The sequence below is a fragment of the Dermacentor albipictus genome, chromosome 1 (genome assembly GCF_038994185.2).
Source record: "Dermacentor albipictus isolate Rhodes 1998 colony chromosome 1, USDA_Dalb.pri_finalv2, whole genome shotgun sequence".
Classification (NCBI taxonomy): domain Eukaryota; kingdom Metazoa; phylum Arthropoda; class Arachnida; order Ixodida; family Ixodidae; genus Dermacentor; species Dermacentor albipictus.
This window is the reverse complement of record NC_091821.1, coordinates 235,132,160-235,149,974: the sequence shown is the minus strand read 5'-3', so window position 1 is coordinate 235,149,974 and position 17,815 is coordinate 235,132,160. Positions and strand designations below refer to the sequence as shown.

Below are 17,815 nucleotides of genomic sequence, written 5' to 3'. Positions count from 1 at the left end.
CACACACACACACACACACACACAAGAACGGGCATGTGCAGAAAATGAAACGGAGTCGCAAGGAAGGATGTCTAACAGCAAGTCATTGTACTAAGAACATCGTCACCTAAAAAAACTTTACGATTTCTATCTGTTGAGATACAAAACTTGACTAGGGGTCAGTGCAATAGAAGGGGCACTAACGCCCACACTATTAAGCTTTCTGGTGAAATCAGCTTCTACAGTTTCCCAGATGAGCTGTGTCTCGCTAAAACTTCCGTATCTTTAAGAGGGGCATGCAGCCGCAGTCCCTGCAATGGATGCCCAAGTTGCCTTGAACAGTGTTATGGACATTGTTATAGTCTTCTCTTAAACGATCGGTTAAGCACCTGCCTGCCTGTCTGCCTGTCTGATATTTACTGCCTCAAAACAGGGGAATTTGGTAAACCGCATCCATTGCACATGCACATATCACAAAACGTTTTCTGTGCCCGACAGTGCAACAACTCCGACGCGATTTAGGCGCCTTTACATGCTTACATAGCCTTGCCAGCTTTTCCGGGGCTGAGCAAAGGACTGATTCCTGCACGTTGCCCAACCTTTTTTAGCCTATGGGAGACATCATGCACGTATGGTAGTACTGCAAACCTGTCTTTCAACCGGCTGGTTCCTTGACTGAGTGGGCTCATGACATTTTGTGCACTTCAAAAGCTGTTCCGCTATGGCTGAAATTAAGACAAAAGGGTAGCCAACCCAAGAAAAGTGATCAAACTGTGCAGCAAGATTATGTTGCATCTCGTGTGAGCAAGATTTGTTGAGGCTGTTTACGAGGCAACACTTTTAATACCCCATTTAACGAGCTTTGGGTGTGCGGAGTTAAAGAGCAAGAGTGACTTCTTACTTCTCGGTTTGAAGCAGCAGCACACATGTTTGTTTGCAAGGCACAGCCTGATATTTAGAAAGCGCAAGGAATAATCAATAGGGACCTCATGCATTAGTTCTAGAGGCTGCAGCTCTTTCTTAAAGATCTCCAAGACTCCCGAAGTAGCAGGCTCGAAGGCATGATCAGTGCAATCAATAAATATCAGGTAGTCGTCCACAAACCTACACACTTTGACAACAGGAGACACATCTAGGTGACCTTGAATATTGCGATCATGAACTAGATAAATATCACTTAGTGGTGGCTCCAGGCATGATCCTATACAAACACCATTCCTTTGTATATTTTATACAAGGAACCAGCCAGTTGAAAGACAGGTTTGCAGTACTACCGTACGTGCATGATGTCTCCCATAGGCTAAAAAAGATTGGGCAACGTTCAGGAATCAGTCCTTTGCTCAGCCCCGGAAAAGCTGGCAAGGCTATGTAAGCGTGTAAAGGCGCCTAAATCGCGTCGGAGTTGTTGCTCTGTCGGGCACAGAAAACGTTTTGTGATATGTGCAATGAATGCGGTTTACCAAATTCCCCTGTGTTGAGGCAGTAAATATCTTGGACAGACAGGCAGGTGCCTAAATGATCTTTTAAGAAAGCACTATAACAACATCCATAACACTGTTCAAGGCTACTTGGCTATCCATTGCCAGGACTGCGGCTGCATGCCCCTCTTTGAAGATACCGAAGTTTTAGCGAGACAGCTCACCCAGTAAATTATTGAAGCTGATTTCACCAGAAAACTAGATAATGTGTGCGTTAGTGCCCCCTCTATCACACTGACCCCTAGTGAAGTCTTGTATCTCAACAGAGAAATTGTGATGTTAATTTTTTTCAAGTGACCATGTTCTTAGTACAATTACTTGCTGTTAAAACACCCCTTTGACTGCCTTTGATTTTCTGCACATGGCCCCTCTTGCATATATACACACGATGTGATAACACAATAAAATATTGTTGGAAGTCAGCGCAGTGTATGTCGTCTCTCGCAGTCCTCCTTCATGCTGTAGGTCATTTTTTTATCATGCTGAATAGTGTATATTAATTGATTCAAAATTAGAAAAAGTATGGTATACATTTGACCTGAAAAAATGCAATTAATGCAGCAAATGGCATTTAGCATTCAAAAAGCAAAAAAGAATACTGTTCACGGTTAACCATGAGATGCAGGAACTCCATTCTCTGAGCATCTTGACCAATAAGTGCAGCGTATGGCATCGCTGGAATCTTGCATCCTGCATTAGCACAATAAGAGAATCATGAGAGTTCAGTCTGCGGAATTATGTATGTACACTGCTGAAAATTTGATAAGGCAACAAGCTCCTTAAAGTAACAAACTTAATTAATGTGACGGCACAATGCACAGCTCAGGCAACTGGGCAAGACAAGTGAAAGGTAGGAGAAATTTCTATTTTGCAAACTTAGGAATTGCGTGTTACTGTGAGCACTAAACCACTATGTCATGTGAATACAACATGGCACATACAGCAGCAAAAGCAAATTAATGTACAGTAGCATTTTCACCATAGAAAATAAGAGAATAAAATTTAAAGACACAACCGATGACATCTCTCAACAACAGACATTTGTCCAGGAGTGTGTATGTGACCTTAATATAAAATTGACATTATGAAATCTGCAATATATCTGTGCATTACACTTTATAAGTACTGCATCTGACAACCTTACGGGATATGGCACATTAAGACTGAGATGCACAAGTGATGAAAAAACTGTTTTTACACATTATTACACTAGGAGACAAAGCGTACCGTTTTACAGAGTGCACACAAAATGAAAATGAGGAAACCTCCACTGGAATTCTCATTTGCCCTGCAATACATGCATCCAGCCCAATGATCGCCAACTCTCCAATGCAGTTTATTAGACCCTTTCTGTATCCTAAAATTCATTGTGTATTTCTTATTTACTAATTTAGTAAGAATTGGTATTTCGGCATACTTTCTGGAAAATTTAGCATGTGTTGTCAGCTATTTCCCTTAGAGCACGCCCCCTTCTTTCAATGGGTTAGCTTGGCAACACTCACAAGTAGTATTCCCTTATTTAAACTTATGATCCTTCCTCACACTCTAAACTGTGATGCCCCTCCTATGCAGTCTATGTTAATCTGCGACTATTTACATGGTCCTTCTTTCTGTAGCCTCTCAACTAGAGCCTGAAATCTCGTCTCCTAAAAGAATCATCTTTCCGCCCGAAACATACTGCACAGTTACCCCTCACAGGGGGGGCGGGGGGGGGGGATTGGATATAGGTGTTCACATATTCTATGAACCTCAGAGCCACAACCATTTCTCATCCTGTGTTGCCACTACCCACGTGAGCTGCAATGGTTGTAAATTGGCTATTGGCTACCTGCCCTCTCTCGCTTAAAAGTACATTTTGCCACAAGGAAAATGACCACAAGCATTGCATTTGATTAAATGAGTGCTCCTCTGCATGTTTTTTTTCTTGTTCATAATGGCTAGGTTCAACATGGTCAAGTTGTCTGAAAACTGTCAAGCCCCAACCAATACATACATAGTTTCAAATTTATGAAACATTCATTTTTCAAGACTTTTCCCAAATTAAGCATTCAACGAATTTTCATGATGCGAAGGAGGAAAGCTTGTACTTAGAGACAACGATAGGCCTGCTATATCCTGCAAAACTGTGTGAAATGAAAGATACTTGCAGTTTTCATGAACAGCTAGCTCGGTACAAGAAATGGGTGCATTGCATGCGGAAATGTTTTTTAACGCCCACGAGAGGTCCTGGTTTCTTGTAATTTCTTCAAATCCCTTGCAGTCTAGATTGCAATCCGGCATATATTGATATTGATGTTACATATTCAAAATAAAAACAGCTTAACTTTTATGGTTTTGAGAATTATATGAGAATAAATTAAAGGAAGAGAGTGTAATGCAAAGAGCAAATAACAAGCTCATTGCAGAGAGTGAACAAATATTCATTTCCTGCAAATAAATTGGTAGCAGGAAGGTCATACAAAATTAGCACTGAATGCCCGATAGAGAATAATGGCGCTGCAATGCCCCATTCTGTGAATATTCTTGCACAAAGAAAATATTGATTATGAAAGGCCATCATAAAAATGCAAGTGTATACTTTGGATCAGCAGTCATACCCGCAGTATGCACTGTACCATCGGCAATATTTAAAACCCCACACAACTGCACCCGATATCAAGCTTAGGCCACCAAGGAGCCTCAGAGTTTTAAATTATAACTTGACTTATTATATTACACTATACACTTATATCTACTTACAATGCTGTCTTCCAAACTGCTTCCAAGAAGACATCAACCATCTGTCTGAAGGCGAATGCAAGTGGCTTGCTCTTGATGGAGGGCACCAAGGCTGGGCATTGCGAAACTGCTGCTATCATCTGCATGACCTGCGAGAAACGACGCTCTATAAGTTCAAGATAACCAAACGCTATTAGAACAAAAGCCAAGATCACTGGCAATGAGCCTCGGTTTGGTTTGCATGAGAAAAGCCAAAAATATGGCCTTTGTGCTGCTTACTGAAAAAGAAGCAAACATCCTTCCAGATGCTGCAGTCATGCATTAAGATTGTCACACAGCTGCATGTCTGTATGCTCAATGCTGTTGTCGCTACTGAGCCAGCATGCTTTGCATAGCTTATTATTTCAAGTTATATTGATTATTGTGTTTTCTTGCCAATTTTTGGCAGACAGCACCAGCAAAGTACCAGCTCATTTACACACATACTCCCTTGTGAGGAGCGAATTCACACACACACACGCATGCGCGTGCGCACACACAACACACACGCCTCTACCACATGAGCAGCTTCCCACGCTTGGCACTTTTTATCCTTTGACACTCCTATTGCTAAGGCATTAAAAAGCCTTTGTGTGACCAACCCCTAACTCCTCAACCTACACTTCCAGCTTAAACCCTTTCTCGACAGCCAGAACAAGCCTTCTAGCTTCCCCAGTGCTTCAAACTGTAGTTACGAATTTCAATAGGGCTATAGGCGACAGCTGCCGAAGGGCATGCAAACTACCCGGAAAGACCTAAAGCTTTAATATGAGGCCTCTAAAGCACAACAACACTTCAAATTTTCAAAATTCATTAAAGCTCCTGAAGACAATTGCTATATACGTAGAACGCCTCGAATAACCTGCCATTAACAATTTCAGCGGTTGTCTGCATCACCGGAAATGTGGGCTAATGGGAAATCCACGTCTTTAAAATCAGAATTAGTGTAATGGCGAAACACACTACCAGATTTCTTAATCATTTATTCATGCTCTGGATGTAACGTTCCTTTTACAATAACAATCAAGGATATCGATTCATCAGGGCGTGGAAGGGAAAAAAGGACGAAGCGTATACCTGACGCCTTCCCACCGGTCCTCCCGAGAAACGGCGCCTCATACAGCAGTTGTCCAGGGTGGCTTGAAACCAAACTCGGCTTTCGGGCGAGAACACTCGCTGCACCAAATTGGAAAAGTTTATTGCGAGTAAAACTCTACCGGCCTCATGCAATACATACGCACGCACACACAAATATACGCACTCTCAAAGTGCAGACACAAATGCGCGCACGCGCACATTGATAAACACAAACAAGCACACATACATGCAGGCAGACACGCTAACACGTGCACGCATGCACACACAGCGACCCACATAAACACACTCACAAAACACGCACGCACTAGACACACGCAAACACGCCGGCCCATATAAACCGGCATGTACTGTACGCGCGCGCACGGACACACACACAGCGAGCCGAGCGCGCGCGCGCGCGCGCGCGCACACACACACACACACACACACACACACACACACACACACACACACACACACACACACACACACACACACACACACACACACACACACACACACACACACACACACACACACACACACACACACACACACACACACAATCAAACAAACAAATCGAGCCAAGCGCGAGCACGCACACACGCAGACAAAGCGAGCCGAAAACATGCTGAAGGCGTCCGGCAAGCAGCAACACGCGACCGCATCAGGGAGAACCAATACCGCGCCGGTTCTTTCGAAAGGTGGCAAAGCCAGTCGTCCTTTTCCTACGCGACGCAAAAGTGGTTGACCACGTTGAACTGAAGTGCGAACGACCGTATTCAACGCACAAGAGAAGCACATCTATGAACGTTCAAGCGCTGAGAAACAAAGCGTCACTATGCAGGCGCACCACGCCCGATGTAGGTTTGACAAACATTAGTCACACGGGGCGCGATCAAGGTAGTTAACTTGCGCTACTAGAAGTGCAGCTGCTCTTGCTCTCACATTAGTGAATTATGCTACGAGATCACAGTGAGATTCTTCTAGACCGAACAAAACAAATACCAAATAAACGGGCACTTGCCTGAAATTTCCATTATGCCAGTACTATACCGCCCGGTCACGTTGCAACTTCTCGTTTCAGCCTTCGTGGATTCATCTTCCAGTGCGTACGAGCGCTGTGCTTTGAAGTGGGGCACGAGTAATACACAAAGCACGCGCCACATCTTTATTCTACACCGCGCACAAAACTAATCACACGTTTAAAATTATTTCGCACAGCGCAAGACGCGAACACAGGCAGCATACAAGCAGCAAGAAAATGTCATAATGGCGCAGCTTCCGCCTTCCCGTCCTGCTGCGCGCCGAAGCAATATAAAGGAGGCGTTGGCCGAAGCAGCGCCTCCTAGAGTTGGCCGAAGTCACAGGTATAGCGTCATCGCGTCACTTCTGGTCGCTTTTCATTGGGCAGGGGGCGGCGCGCAAATTGAACGTTTATTCTGACAGGTTTGCTTGCTTACATGGCCGCCTGTTTGCTGCTGCGTTGTGGTCACTCGAGCGGTGAGGCTGGTAGTTGCTACTACGTTTCGTGCCGAGCATTTTTTTTTTTTGGGGGGGGGGGCGCAGTCTGTGCTGCAGCACTGAGGGTACAGTACACAAATCGGGACCGTAAGCGAGACGATCGGCGCTCTTCTGCTGGTGCTATTAGATTATTCGCTGCGTCCGAACGAAGCAACCTTGCGAGGTCATGGCGTAGTTTCAGCAATATCCTGGCTCCATAAAGACGCTCACATCTTCGTCGTGCGACAGCGACGCGTAAACATTCATGAGGAGATTGAAGACTGCGTTTGCAAGAGAGTATGCTGTGGATAAGAAATTACACCTTTGATGACACCAGCCCTTAATATATAGGCTGAGCCTTACAAGCTGTATCTGAGGATGCGCTTAGAAAGCAGAGCAGTAGCTTAGTAAACCTCTGAATAAATTAGGCAAGGTACGTGGAAATTCGGGTTTGAGAACTTCCAACGGGATCTCGCCTCTATGAATGTCTTCTTTATGGCTTCACCATGCAAATTGTACGTTTATGTCATTGTACAGCAAAGGCTCATCTAACAGCACGTCGCTGTTTGTTCAGCAATGTATCCAAACAGCTTCTTCCCTTTCGCCACATTTTGTTGGGCTATGAAGGGCACCGAAATAATCGTGCAGAATTGTGCAAGTTGCTCGCGTGTTTTCGTTCTGCTACAGCAGTTTTTCTAGTAGTGTTTATTTGCATGTTAATATTACTGTGAGCACGAAATATAATTATAATTAAATTGTAAAAGAAAGGGCGTACTTTTTCTGGATGATACATTTTTGGAGTGGCCGTCATGCCAGTAACATAAGAATCCTTGAAAAAAAGTCGACAGTCACTTACGAATGCGAAAACTTAATCACTTCACGCATCTACACTTGCAATTGTCACGTGACCGTGATAAGTTAGTTCATACATTGTCACGTGTCCTACACAATTCTACCTTAATCTCCCGTAATCCACCGTGCTATAGTTTGCACGAACCTTAATGCAATTTATTCCACCCTTATTGAAATTATTTCCAATTAATTACCCATAATTGCTCATAATTAACGTTTTTTTATTTACTACCTTCTGTATCACTACTGACGTCATACAAGACGATGATGACGTCACATTTTATTTATTTATTATGCATATTTTCCAGGCCTAAAGAAGCCGTGAAAATATACAATATTTGCAGTGCAAGGCAAGAATAGAAAATCAAACTGTAAGACAATTTGACCGGCGATCTTGAATTAGTGGTATCACAAATTGAGACTGTGGCTTCGCCAGTGTCTGGAAGTGTTGCTGCCTTTCTATGCTGCCCCTCCTTTACCAGTCACTTTCATTGCGTTCCCAGTTGCACATTAACAAGGCCATAACTAGCAGGAACTCGAGCACATTTGACTGGCAAAGGTTGGGGCGCGCTGAAAAGCAGCAACCTTCGAGAGGTACGGGCTCGAAAACGCGGATTCTACAGAAAGACCGCTTTATAATTCGCGCCAAAAGCATACGTATGCGTGACGTCATTCTACGTCACGTTTGCGTAGTTTGCCCCCCAAAATCGAGGGGGCGCTGGAGTGCCCACGAGCCGCCATTTTTTGGACCAATGGGCGTCTATGGAGCCTTCGCTACCAGTACATCTACCTTGCTGCCGCTCGCATCAACGCGAACTACACCGTGAAAACAGCGCAACGCGGACATGTACTCGTCGCAAATGGCTTTCAACATACAGCAGCCCGGCCGGGCGCGCGCGGCAGCCCGGGCCGCCGGTAGTAGAACGCGCCCCACTCCCTCCACTCCCACGAAGTCTTGCTCGCGACCGAAGGCGGCGCGCTTCCGCCTTGCTTTCCTCCGTTGGGTGCGCGAGGTTGAGTCGCGATCGCCGGCTTGCCCTCGCAAGATTTCACGCGCACATTCAGCATACGGCGCGCGGCAACGACTTTATCGCCCCTGGACTTTATATGGAGCCGCGCGGCGACGCCGATGGTAGAAGTGCACCTGGAGTGTCCATATAATTGAAAGAAAGCTCACGTGACATCACCGCCAAGCGCCACGGATCGCAACGGTCTCAAACGCAAACCTCGTCACATACGGTACTAGTTTATCGCACTGGTAATGAGCAACCGCGCTCTTTCCTCCAGCGCGTTAATAGCCTTCGACATGCATCTTCGGTGCTTATGAAACACCCGTCTAGCTCTGGCTTCGAACGAGAGTAAGATAAGCAGCGCACTAGATGACAACGTTTGTATGCATGTTTGAAGGCGCCCCAATCGCGTCTGAGCGTTGTAACAACAGTTAAAATACTAGTTTAGCAACAATATATAGTGTCTTGTAAGCTCTCCGTGCTCCAGTAAAGCAAAGCAAACGTCACCCCTCTAGTCCACGTCGAAGTGCTTAGGTTGTCACAATTGCCTCTTGCATATATATAGGTTTTCTAATCGGCTTGGAAACTTTTGTTTTCCTGATTCCAGTTTGCTTTTATTTGTTCGTTTCTTATTTCCTTATTTCGTTTGGTCATCATTGTGGGTTATTGAAGCACGTTGTGGAGAGGTGTGCGAATAGTATCATCTAGCCTTGTGCGCTAATGTAATGGAACTCCCCCGCTTCATTCACTTTATGACTTCATTTTTTCACCAGCAGCAAAGATGTCGCAAAGTGATCGAGTTGGGGGAGGCGCTACTATTTTTGCACACGCCCGTAGATAATTTCCGCTTGCGTTGCATCTTATTAGTATATTGTAGGGTGGCTTTTCCAAAGAAACTCAGTTTAGTCGTTATGGCTTTGTTCACAGCTCCAGTGCATCCCACCCATTGACTAAATAGAAAGGCTTAGCATAAGGAAAAGTTTGAACATTTCTTCTCTTTCGCTCACGAGGTATGTCATTTCCCTCATCGTCCTTTTCCCACTTGGCACTGAGCCATGCTCCCTCAAGGGCTGCAGAACACAGTGCTAACTTTTCCCTTCTTCATAAAGAACCACTTCTCTCTCGCTCTCTTCGCAACACGACGAAAATAGACCGATTTTTTCTTCAAACAGACATATTTGCTGCCTGTTCCAAATCGATCGGCAAAAGGCGTCTGTGACAATGTAGGAACTGCAACACAGATCGGAGCGGTGATGCTCACTTTGCTTGGCTGAACAAGAACCACACAGTTTTGTTCCCTGTGGAGTGCTTCCATGAAGTTAAATTTACCGCGAGTGTTGATATCAATGGCGATGACGATGGTCCAAGTAGGGAAGGAAGCACGAAGCATGAACGTTTATAATTGTAGCCACTGTACCACTTCTGTTGTTTCTATTATGAAATAGATGCGCAATATTGATTACATATTTTCATTTATTTCACGTTTACGTCCTTCTTTAACTTTGTCAATTGCCCATTTTTTTCATAAGTTGATGATGATAAATACATATTATCATCATCAACTTACCAAGAATGGGTAATTGGCAACGACGTGCGTGCGAGAGCTCCACGTGAGCACGTGCGGTCGCGAGTAGAAGACAACGAAGTATATTCGAACGCCGACGCTTCAAAGACGAATAGGAAAGCGACGACCAAGCTGTGCCGTGACAGCAAGCCCGGTAATGAAACGACTCGCCGACAAAGTTCCGGTCCGTCGCCTGGCTCCAGGCAAGAACCCCTACCCATTGGGAGCAATGGAAACGGTTGTGAACTTTCCGTCTTCTATCAAGGCACAGACTCAACTGAATAAGTGGATGCTACAGGTTCAGAAACAACGGACAGAGACAGGCAAGAGGGGCCGGAGGTTAACGAAGCAGCCATTCAACGTCACTGAAGCGCAGCCGCCTGCTCAACGCGGCAGACTTTCGGATGCGAGTACAAGCTTCACGGTTGACACAATCGGATCTCTACCGGCTCCGCCGTCAGCACCGTCATTGTCGACGTGTGTCGAGTCAGAACAACTAGACAAGGAACCGCAACCACAAGTAAGCATGACCTCGGTCTCTGTACTACCGCCTACACCGATGCAGCCACCGCTACCCCCGAATCGAACCGTGTCGCATTCCAAGGCATCAGGGAACAAAAGACGTAAGCCGAAACTGCAAGTGGGCAACCCGGCGCCTGCTGTGCGAGTGCCGCCAGCGCAGCTACCTTCTGTGCAGTTCTTCGAAACTCCAGGAGTGAGAAGTAAGACTTCCGCGACTACTTCTGCGTTTACGGGGATATCGCAGTTTTCTGGAATGGCCTACAGCGATGGATCGTCCCTTACTTCCGAGACGACACCAGTTCCTCTAACAAGCATCATGAATCATGGCATAGGGAACGTAGTGGGGCATCCAACACCAAAAGCACAAGTCCCGACGTCAGCAGTCATCTCTAAGCCTACTCTTCTGCTTGAAGTGCCGGTACAAAGCACAATAACTTCCATGTCTACTAAATCATTTATGACCGATGCAACATCGTCTGGTGCTGTCTCAAACAATGGATCATCGCTTCCTTTACAGAATGATCCAGTTCATCTAACCAGTATGATGGATCCTAGCATGGAGAACATGGTGGGACTTCCAACACCAAACGCGCAAGCCCCGCCGACAGCGGTAATTTCCAGCTCTGAACCGCCCGTGATGATGTCGCAAGCCCCTACGTCAGCCTTCATCTCTAATCCTCATCCATCCTCGGCGCCGTCAACAAACACCACACTTGTGACCAGTCCACTTCAAAACCTAGTGAACAATCTAACGCTCCAGTACCGGCAAGAGGACGCTATTCGGTCACGGATATCGGAACTAGACGAGAGCATCGCTTCGACACTTGCCACTTTGCATGGACTGAAGAGAGAGCGGGAAGAACTACAAGCCAAAGAGACATATACGAGGAAAAGAAGGCTAGAAGTAATGCAGTGCCTTCAAGGGATTACGTTCGGAGTGCAGGAAAGCCCTCCGGAGCTGATGCTGCCAGGACAAAAGGCCGACGCTGGCGTCTTCGCGCCGAATGCCACTGGCAACGCAAATCCAGTCATGGTCCCACAAGGTCCACAAGGCGCTCCCCCATTCGCTTTCGATCAAGTGACCATAGTGCAACCCCAAGGCTCAGCATACTCCGCCAGTCTTGCTGCCGGAGCTCCAACCTCTCGGATGTAGTGTTACATTCGAAATATCCTAAAGCAGCATTGATGAGGCCAGTGGTGTAGGTGGAGTAGTGTCGCTAAAAGAGGAGGGGAAGACTATCGAAATGTAAGGTCAGAAGACAGAAGAAAAGCACGAAGGGCAGAAACCTAACCTCATGAAAAGGAACCCGGTGGCAACTATAGGATACGTGCGGACGGTGAAGGCGACCGCGTCACGGCTGAATGAAATGCTGTCTTTTAAAAAAACTTCCGTCCATGGCTCAACTACATCTGCCCTGAAATTCAGTTTGAACCTAATTTATGGACTATTGGGCATCATGTTTCCAGTGTGGGATGAACAAGGGACTCAAAATTTAATCGCTCAAAGTTTAAAGCTAGAAAAACCATTCTCCGGTGCTCTGGACCACATCTCCGGACGCATTCCTGAGTTTAGTGCTATACTTTTCACCATACTGTCCTTCATGATGTTTGTGCTGCAATAAAAGTGAAGTAGACAAGTTTTACGAGAAAAGGCCTTCATTCACTTACAACACACACACCTATCGTCTGCTGCGCACTTTTCTCGTTTTCCTTTCCACTCTCATATTTTAATGCGATTAGCATCCTTTGGTTACTTCAGTCGTATTGAATCTATCTGTCTGTCTGTCAAATGCCAAGCATTTCTTGGCGAACATTTGCCACTTTGACAGTATCTATCTATCCAGTCGCCTACGTCATGGTGCTTGCTCTCATGGTCGTTTCATTAAAGGGGCCCCGAAGCACCTTTTATCGAAGTGGAGAAAGACATTTGAAGTGAAGATAGGCTTTTTAAGAACCACTTTGCCGCGAAAAGTACTTCAATGCGTTCAGCAGAAGCGGAGTTATCTGCAATCAAACACGGCCTAAGCTGTGCTCCCCTTCCTCCTCCAATGCCTTGCACTGCGAAGGCTACGGCAGAGACGTCACCGTGGCACGCAGTTCAAATTTCCGATTTGGTGCCTATGCCGCTCTAAACGTAAGCCAAAAGCGGCTGTCCTCAGAGAGCCGCAGTGCGCTTAGCCACTGGACTCGTGGCGGCACCTCGCGGCGGCCGCGGTGTAGCCGAGCGCAGCAACCAGTAGAAGCCGTGTATTGGAGTGTGCTTTATGACGAAATAAAGCACACAGAAAAGAGCGAGGATCATGAGGTTTTTGAAACGAGAGCGTTTGAGAGAAAGGTGACTCGCGCTCCACTTGCGAGCTCCACGGATCGCGTACGACAGCAGAACTTGGCTGAGATGTTCACAACAGCATATGCTGCACGCCGACTATGTTACTTCACCCAGCCCGAAGGGTGGTTCAGGGCCCCTTTAAGTTTGTAGCAAAATTGGCATAGTATTGTAGCGAAGTGACGCAGCCGTGAGATATCTGACGCATCAGCGCACCAGGGAGACGGAGATGAATGGGGATGAGCACTGGCAGGGGCAAGTCCAAATCCACTGGTACGACGACGAGAAGTAGCATTTCAACAACTAGGTTTATTTACTTGATATTTTACATTAAGTTAACACTGTACAAAAATATTTACAAACAGAACGATGCCATACCCGTCGTTGTCGGCCTGCCTGACCGGCCTGGTCTCCCCTGGTGAAGTTGCGCCGTGTCTGCTGCTGTCTACTTGCTCACTCCCAAAAACTACTCGAACTATCCCTTAAATAAGTTTCCCCAGCATCCAAGAGACACTTTTCTCCACCAATGGGTTACTTCGTTACTCCGACCAATCAGGCAAGCCGACATCATCCAATGAGCGTCAGAGTTCAAGGGGTCAAGAAATGGTCGCGTCAACACTCCGTACACAAAAGCACTCTGACCATAACTAATCGGCTTTTGACAGCCGAGCGTGGGACGAAGACGCGTCAGGTGCACGTGTGACGTCGAGGTCATTCGGGGTACAATGGTTTCCCCCGCGTCGAGGAGCCCACAATATTCCCGGAAAGCAAGCAAAGAGGCCCGCGCTATACTCTTTTCGCGACACCTCCCCCCTACGAGAAAGAGTGTCCCACTCGTTACAAAGCATTAAAACAAAAACAAATTAACAAATTAAACACGTACAAATTGTACGTGTTTAAACAAACAAGTTTTAACAAAATGGAAACAAAATGCACAAGACAAGAAACATCAAAGTTCATTCGCGCGCGCTACACAATAAAATTAACAATGAAGATTATTCGGTTGCGCTACAATACACATCAGTGTCCGCGTCGTATGGAGCGATGGTTCGAGGCTCACCCTTCCTATGAAATGTCCTCCAGTTAAATGTACTCCAGTTGGAGTAAAGTTCAGTCCCGTCCGGGTTCTTAGGTTTTCGTCCTCGATCACTAGTCGACGTCTCACACACACGATCACACGGGGCATGCCTCCGGTCACCACGCGAACTACATTGGGGCACAACGCGAGGAACACAACACATTTTCTTGTGCTTCTGACGTTCGGTAGCAGACTCGTCGTCATCCGAGCACTGTCTCACATGGCACTGTTTTAACCGCGCAACATTAAAAACGTCGCGTTTTTTCCCGGTTTGGTCGGCTAGAATCTGAGCAGGGTCCGTATTGTGGGCCACTTTCTTGGCGTCCTGGGTTCCGCGTTGCATTCCTTGGCCTACCTGAAGTAGAGGCTCATTTTTGGAGCTTACAAAGGGGGCGACACTGGCTGGCTTTCTGTGGGCGAGCGGCTGTTTCTGGCAGTCAGAGGAGGATAGGACGTACTTGCTGACGTGGCAAAACATCTTTCGCCAGAAATAACGGCGGCGAACTTTCCCCCAGGTGCGCCTGACGTCGAGGTGGCCCGCCGAGCTATCGACATGACAATGTCGTAACACCTCCGACCTCAAACACCCTGGGACAACAAGTGCCGTGCGACCGTCTTGAAAGCCTTTCGCTCTTCTATACAACACACCGCCGATCAAGCGAAAGCTCCGTGCTTTTCTTTTCGTTTTTCTGGCAACGGGCGCACTCGGCGGCTCTAGGTGCTGTATTACTTCTCGCATCCATGAATCCTCTCTCTGCTTTTCGCCGATGTCCACATGATCCAGCACGAGCAACAGTTAGGGATTTTCGTCGCTTGCTGGCGCGAAATCATGCGGAAGTCGGGAAAGCGTGCGGGTGTTGTTTTGCTTAAAGTTAGAGCGCTGCTCCTTCCACTGGGGTCCGTTTTCCTGGAGCCATTGCCGGCACTGGGGCGCAAAGTAGCCGATGCGGTCGCATAGCTGGCAGCGTGGTTGCTCGTCGTCGTCACGGGTATTTCCAGCTGGCCAGGGCACCGGAGGACGACGTACACCTTCTTCAATAGCTTTCAGGCGGTCAAATAATGAGGCTATAGAGTCCGCGATCGCCCTCAAGTCCCTGTCGCGGTCGGTGGCCTCTAGCGGGCAGTGACGCTCTGCCGCAGCGCGGGTGGCGAGACATGTTGGAGGCGGCTGCACTGTTGCTCCAGCGGGTGTCACTCCGGCGGCAGGTGCCGAGGCGAATGGGTAGCACGACTGCTGGCCGGCAGAGAAATAGGTGCCGGTCGCTTCTGGTTGCGACGCACGCACCATAAAAAAAGCTGCCCGATCAATTCGGCGTAAAATTTCGAGGAAAGGGGAGCAGCTGTCCGGGTTTGCAATAAGAATTTTTTCCAGCACGTCCGGACGCAATCCGCGCACGAGGTTCGCATCCGCTCCTCTTCCGTCATAGATGAATTGGCTCTGGCGCACAGCTGCACAACGTCATAGTAATAATGTTCGGGAGATTCTGATGGCAGCTGCGTTCGGTTTTGGAGCCGCAAATATGCGATCTCAACTGAGTGGCGACTTGTGAAAGACGTTTTTAAGAGCGTCTACCACTCCTTCCATGTATTAGGGGCACCTGTTAAAATTTGCGTCGTGTGCCACTTTTTTGCGTTGCCCTCTAATGCCAAATATAAAAATTTTACTTTCGTCCCTTCATCCCAGTTATTGAGGGAGGCTACGCATTCGTAGCAAAGCAGCCACTCGGATATTGACTCTTCTGGTGTGCCTTTAAATACTGGCGGTCCGATGAAAGGTTCCGCTTGAGAGGTGGACATGGTAGCGAGGACAGTAGGGGGTTCGGTCATAGTCGAGCTGTTAGAGCTAGGTTCTTCGGGTTTGTTGCCACGGCCCATGATATTAGAGCGTGGACTTCGGTACCCAGCACATTCCACCACTTTGTAGCGAAGTGACGCAGCCGTGAGATATCTGACGCATCAGCTCACCAGGGAGACGGAGATGAATGGGGATGAGCTCTGGCAGGGGCAAGTCCAAATCCACAGGTACGACGACGAGAAGTAGCATTTCAACAACTAGGTTTATTTATTTGATATTTTACATTAAGCTAACACTTTACAAAAATATTTACAAACAGAACGATGACATACCCGTCGTTGTCGGCCTGCCTGACCGGCCTGGTCTCCCCTGGTGAAGTTGCGCCGTGTCTGCTGCTGTCTACTTGCTCACTCCCAAAAACTACTCGAACTATCCCTTAAATAAGTTTCCCCAGCATCCAAGAGACACTTTTCTCCACCAATGGGTTACTTCGTTACTCCGACCAATCAGGCAAGCCGACATCATCCAATGAGCGTCAGAGTTCAAGGGGTCAAGAAATGGTCGCGTCAACACTCCGTACACAAAAGCACTCTGACCATAACTAATCGGCTTTTGACAGCCGAGTGTGGGACGAAGACGCGTCAGGTGCACGTGTGACGTCAGGCGCGGCGGCCGGGCCGCAGTGCATGCCCGGCGCCGTCGAGGTCATTCGGGGTACAAAGGTTTCCCCCGCGTCGAGGAGCCCACAAAATTCCCGGAAAGCAAGCAAAGAGGCCCGCGCTATACCTTTTTCGCGACAGTATGACAAGAGTGCGTGACGAACATAAATAATAGGTGATGACATTAATATGACATGCATGCCATGTAGGTCATGAAACAGCCGCCTACGTCTGCCTTCGTATGTACCATAATTGACATAGTATGACGAGTGCATGACGAACATAAATGATAGGTCACGACATTCATCATTTGACCACATGAATGTTATGACATGTGTGTCATGTAGGTCATGAAAGAGCCGCCTACGCTTTGGTGCTTTCGTGGTCGTTTCGTTATTTTGGTAGGCTCCCTGCACACTGCTTCGCATAACATCGGTTCTCACAGGGCGTGGGATCCGCCAGCTTTTCTTTCTGCGCGCGCTTCTTGTGCGCGCGAAGAAAAACTGCAGTTCATAATCTGAAGGACCGCTCTGCGGCGTTCAATTGGACATTATTGCTTTTTTATTTTATGCACTCGTGACGTGACGCCACCTCCTCCCCTTGGCTGCGCCATCACGTGCACAAGACCGCATGCATTAGGCCACACCTTTCGATGTGATACGTGCAATGACGCACGCACTAGGAACATCTTCAGTCAACCAGAACCGTGGAGCCGCCGTGGCATCGGAGAAGCGGGCTCGTCCCGCTTTCTTCTCTTTTTTCAAAGCTACTGATTTACTTTGTTTACAGGAACCTATCAGACAAATTTAATGTCAATCTGAGCATTTTTAACGTATCCCAACTTTGCGCCGTCGGCCACTTTTGGTACTATCGCTCGGTGGCGACGCCGACGACACCGGATTTTCGTGTAATGGGGCATTTTATGCTTTCGCATTAAAAGGTAATCGTTTCAACAGTGATAAGGAGATTGGTTTGGCGCATCTCACTTAAGGGCCTTGAGATCAGAAACATGGAACAGAATAATAGAAACTAGGCCTCTCCGAAATGTACATAACCATTGCTTCCTATGTATCCACCGTCTAACAAATATATGACCCGCCGTGGTTGCTCAGTGGCTATGGTGTTGGGCTGCTGAGCACGAGGTCGCGGTATCGAATCCAGGCCACGGCGGCCGCATTTCGATGAGGGCGAAAACACCCGTGTGCTTAGATTTAG

At 47.3% G+C, this 17,815-nt stretch overlaps 1 protein-coding gene and 1 long non-coding RNA gene across 5 annotated transcripts in view; one reads left to right on the top strand and one right to left on the bottom strand.

Annotated features, from left to right (window-relative positions):
* Pde1c (Phosphodiesterase 1c) overlaps positions 1 to 17,815 on the top strand; it is an 879,030-nt gene that overhangs the window by 192,595 nt on the left and 668,620 nt on the right. The gene's annotated exons all lie outside the window — the stretch shown is intronic.
* On the bottom strand, positions 1,704 to 5,654 carry LOC135901279 (uncharacterized). The gene is made up of 3 exons (XR_010564078.2): positions 5,292 to 5,654; positions 4,197 to 4,324; positions 1,704 to 2,147 (listed from the first exon to the last, which is right to left on the bottom strand). It is a non-coding gene; the product is annotated as an uncharacterized lncRNA (long non-coding RNA).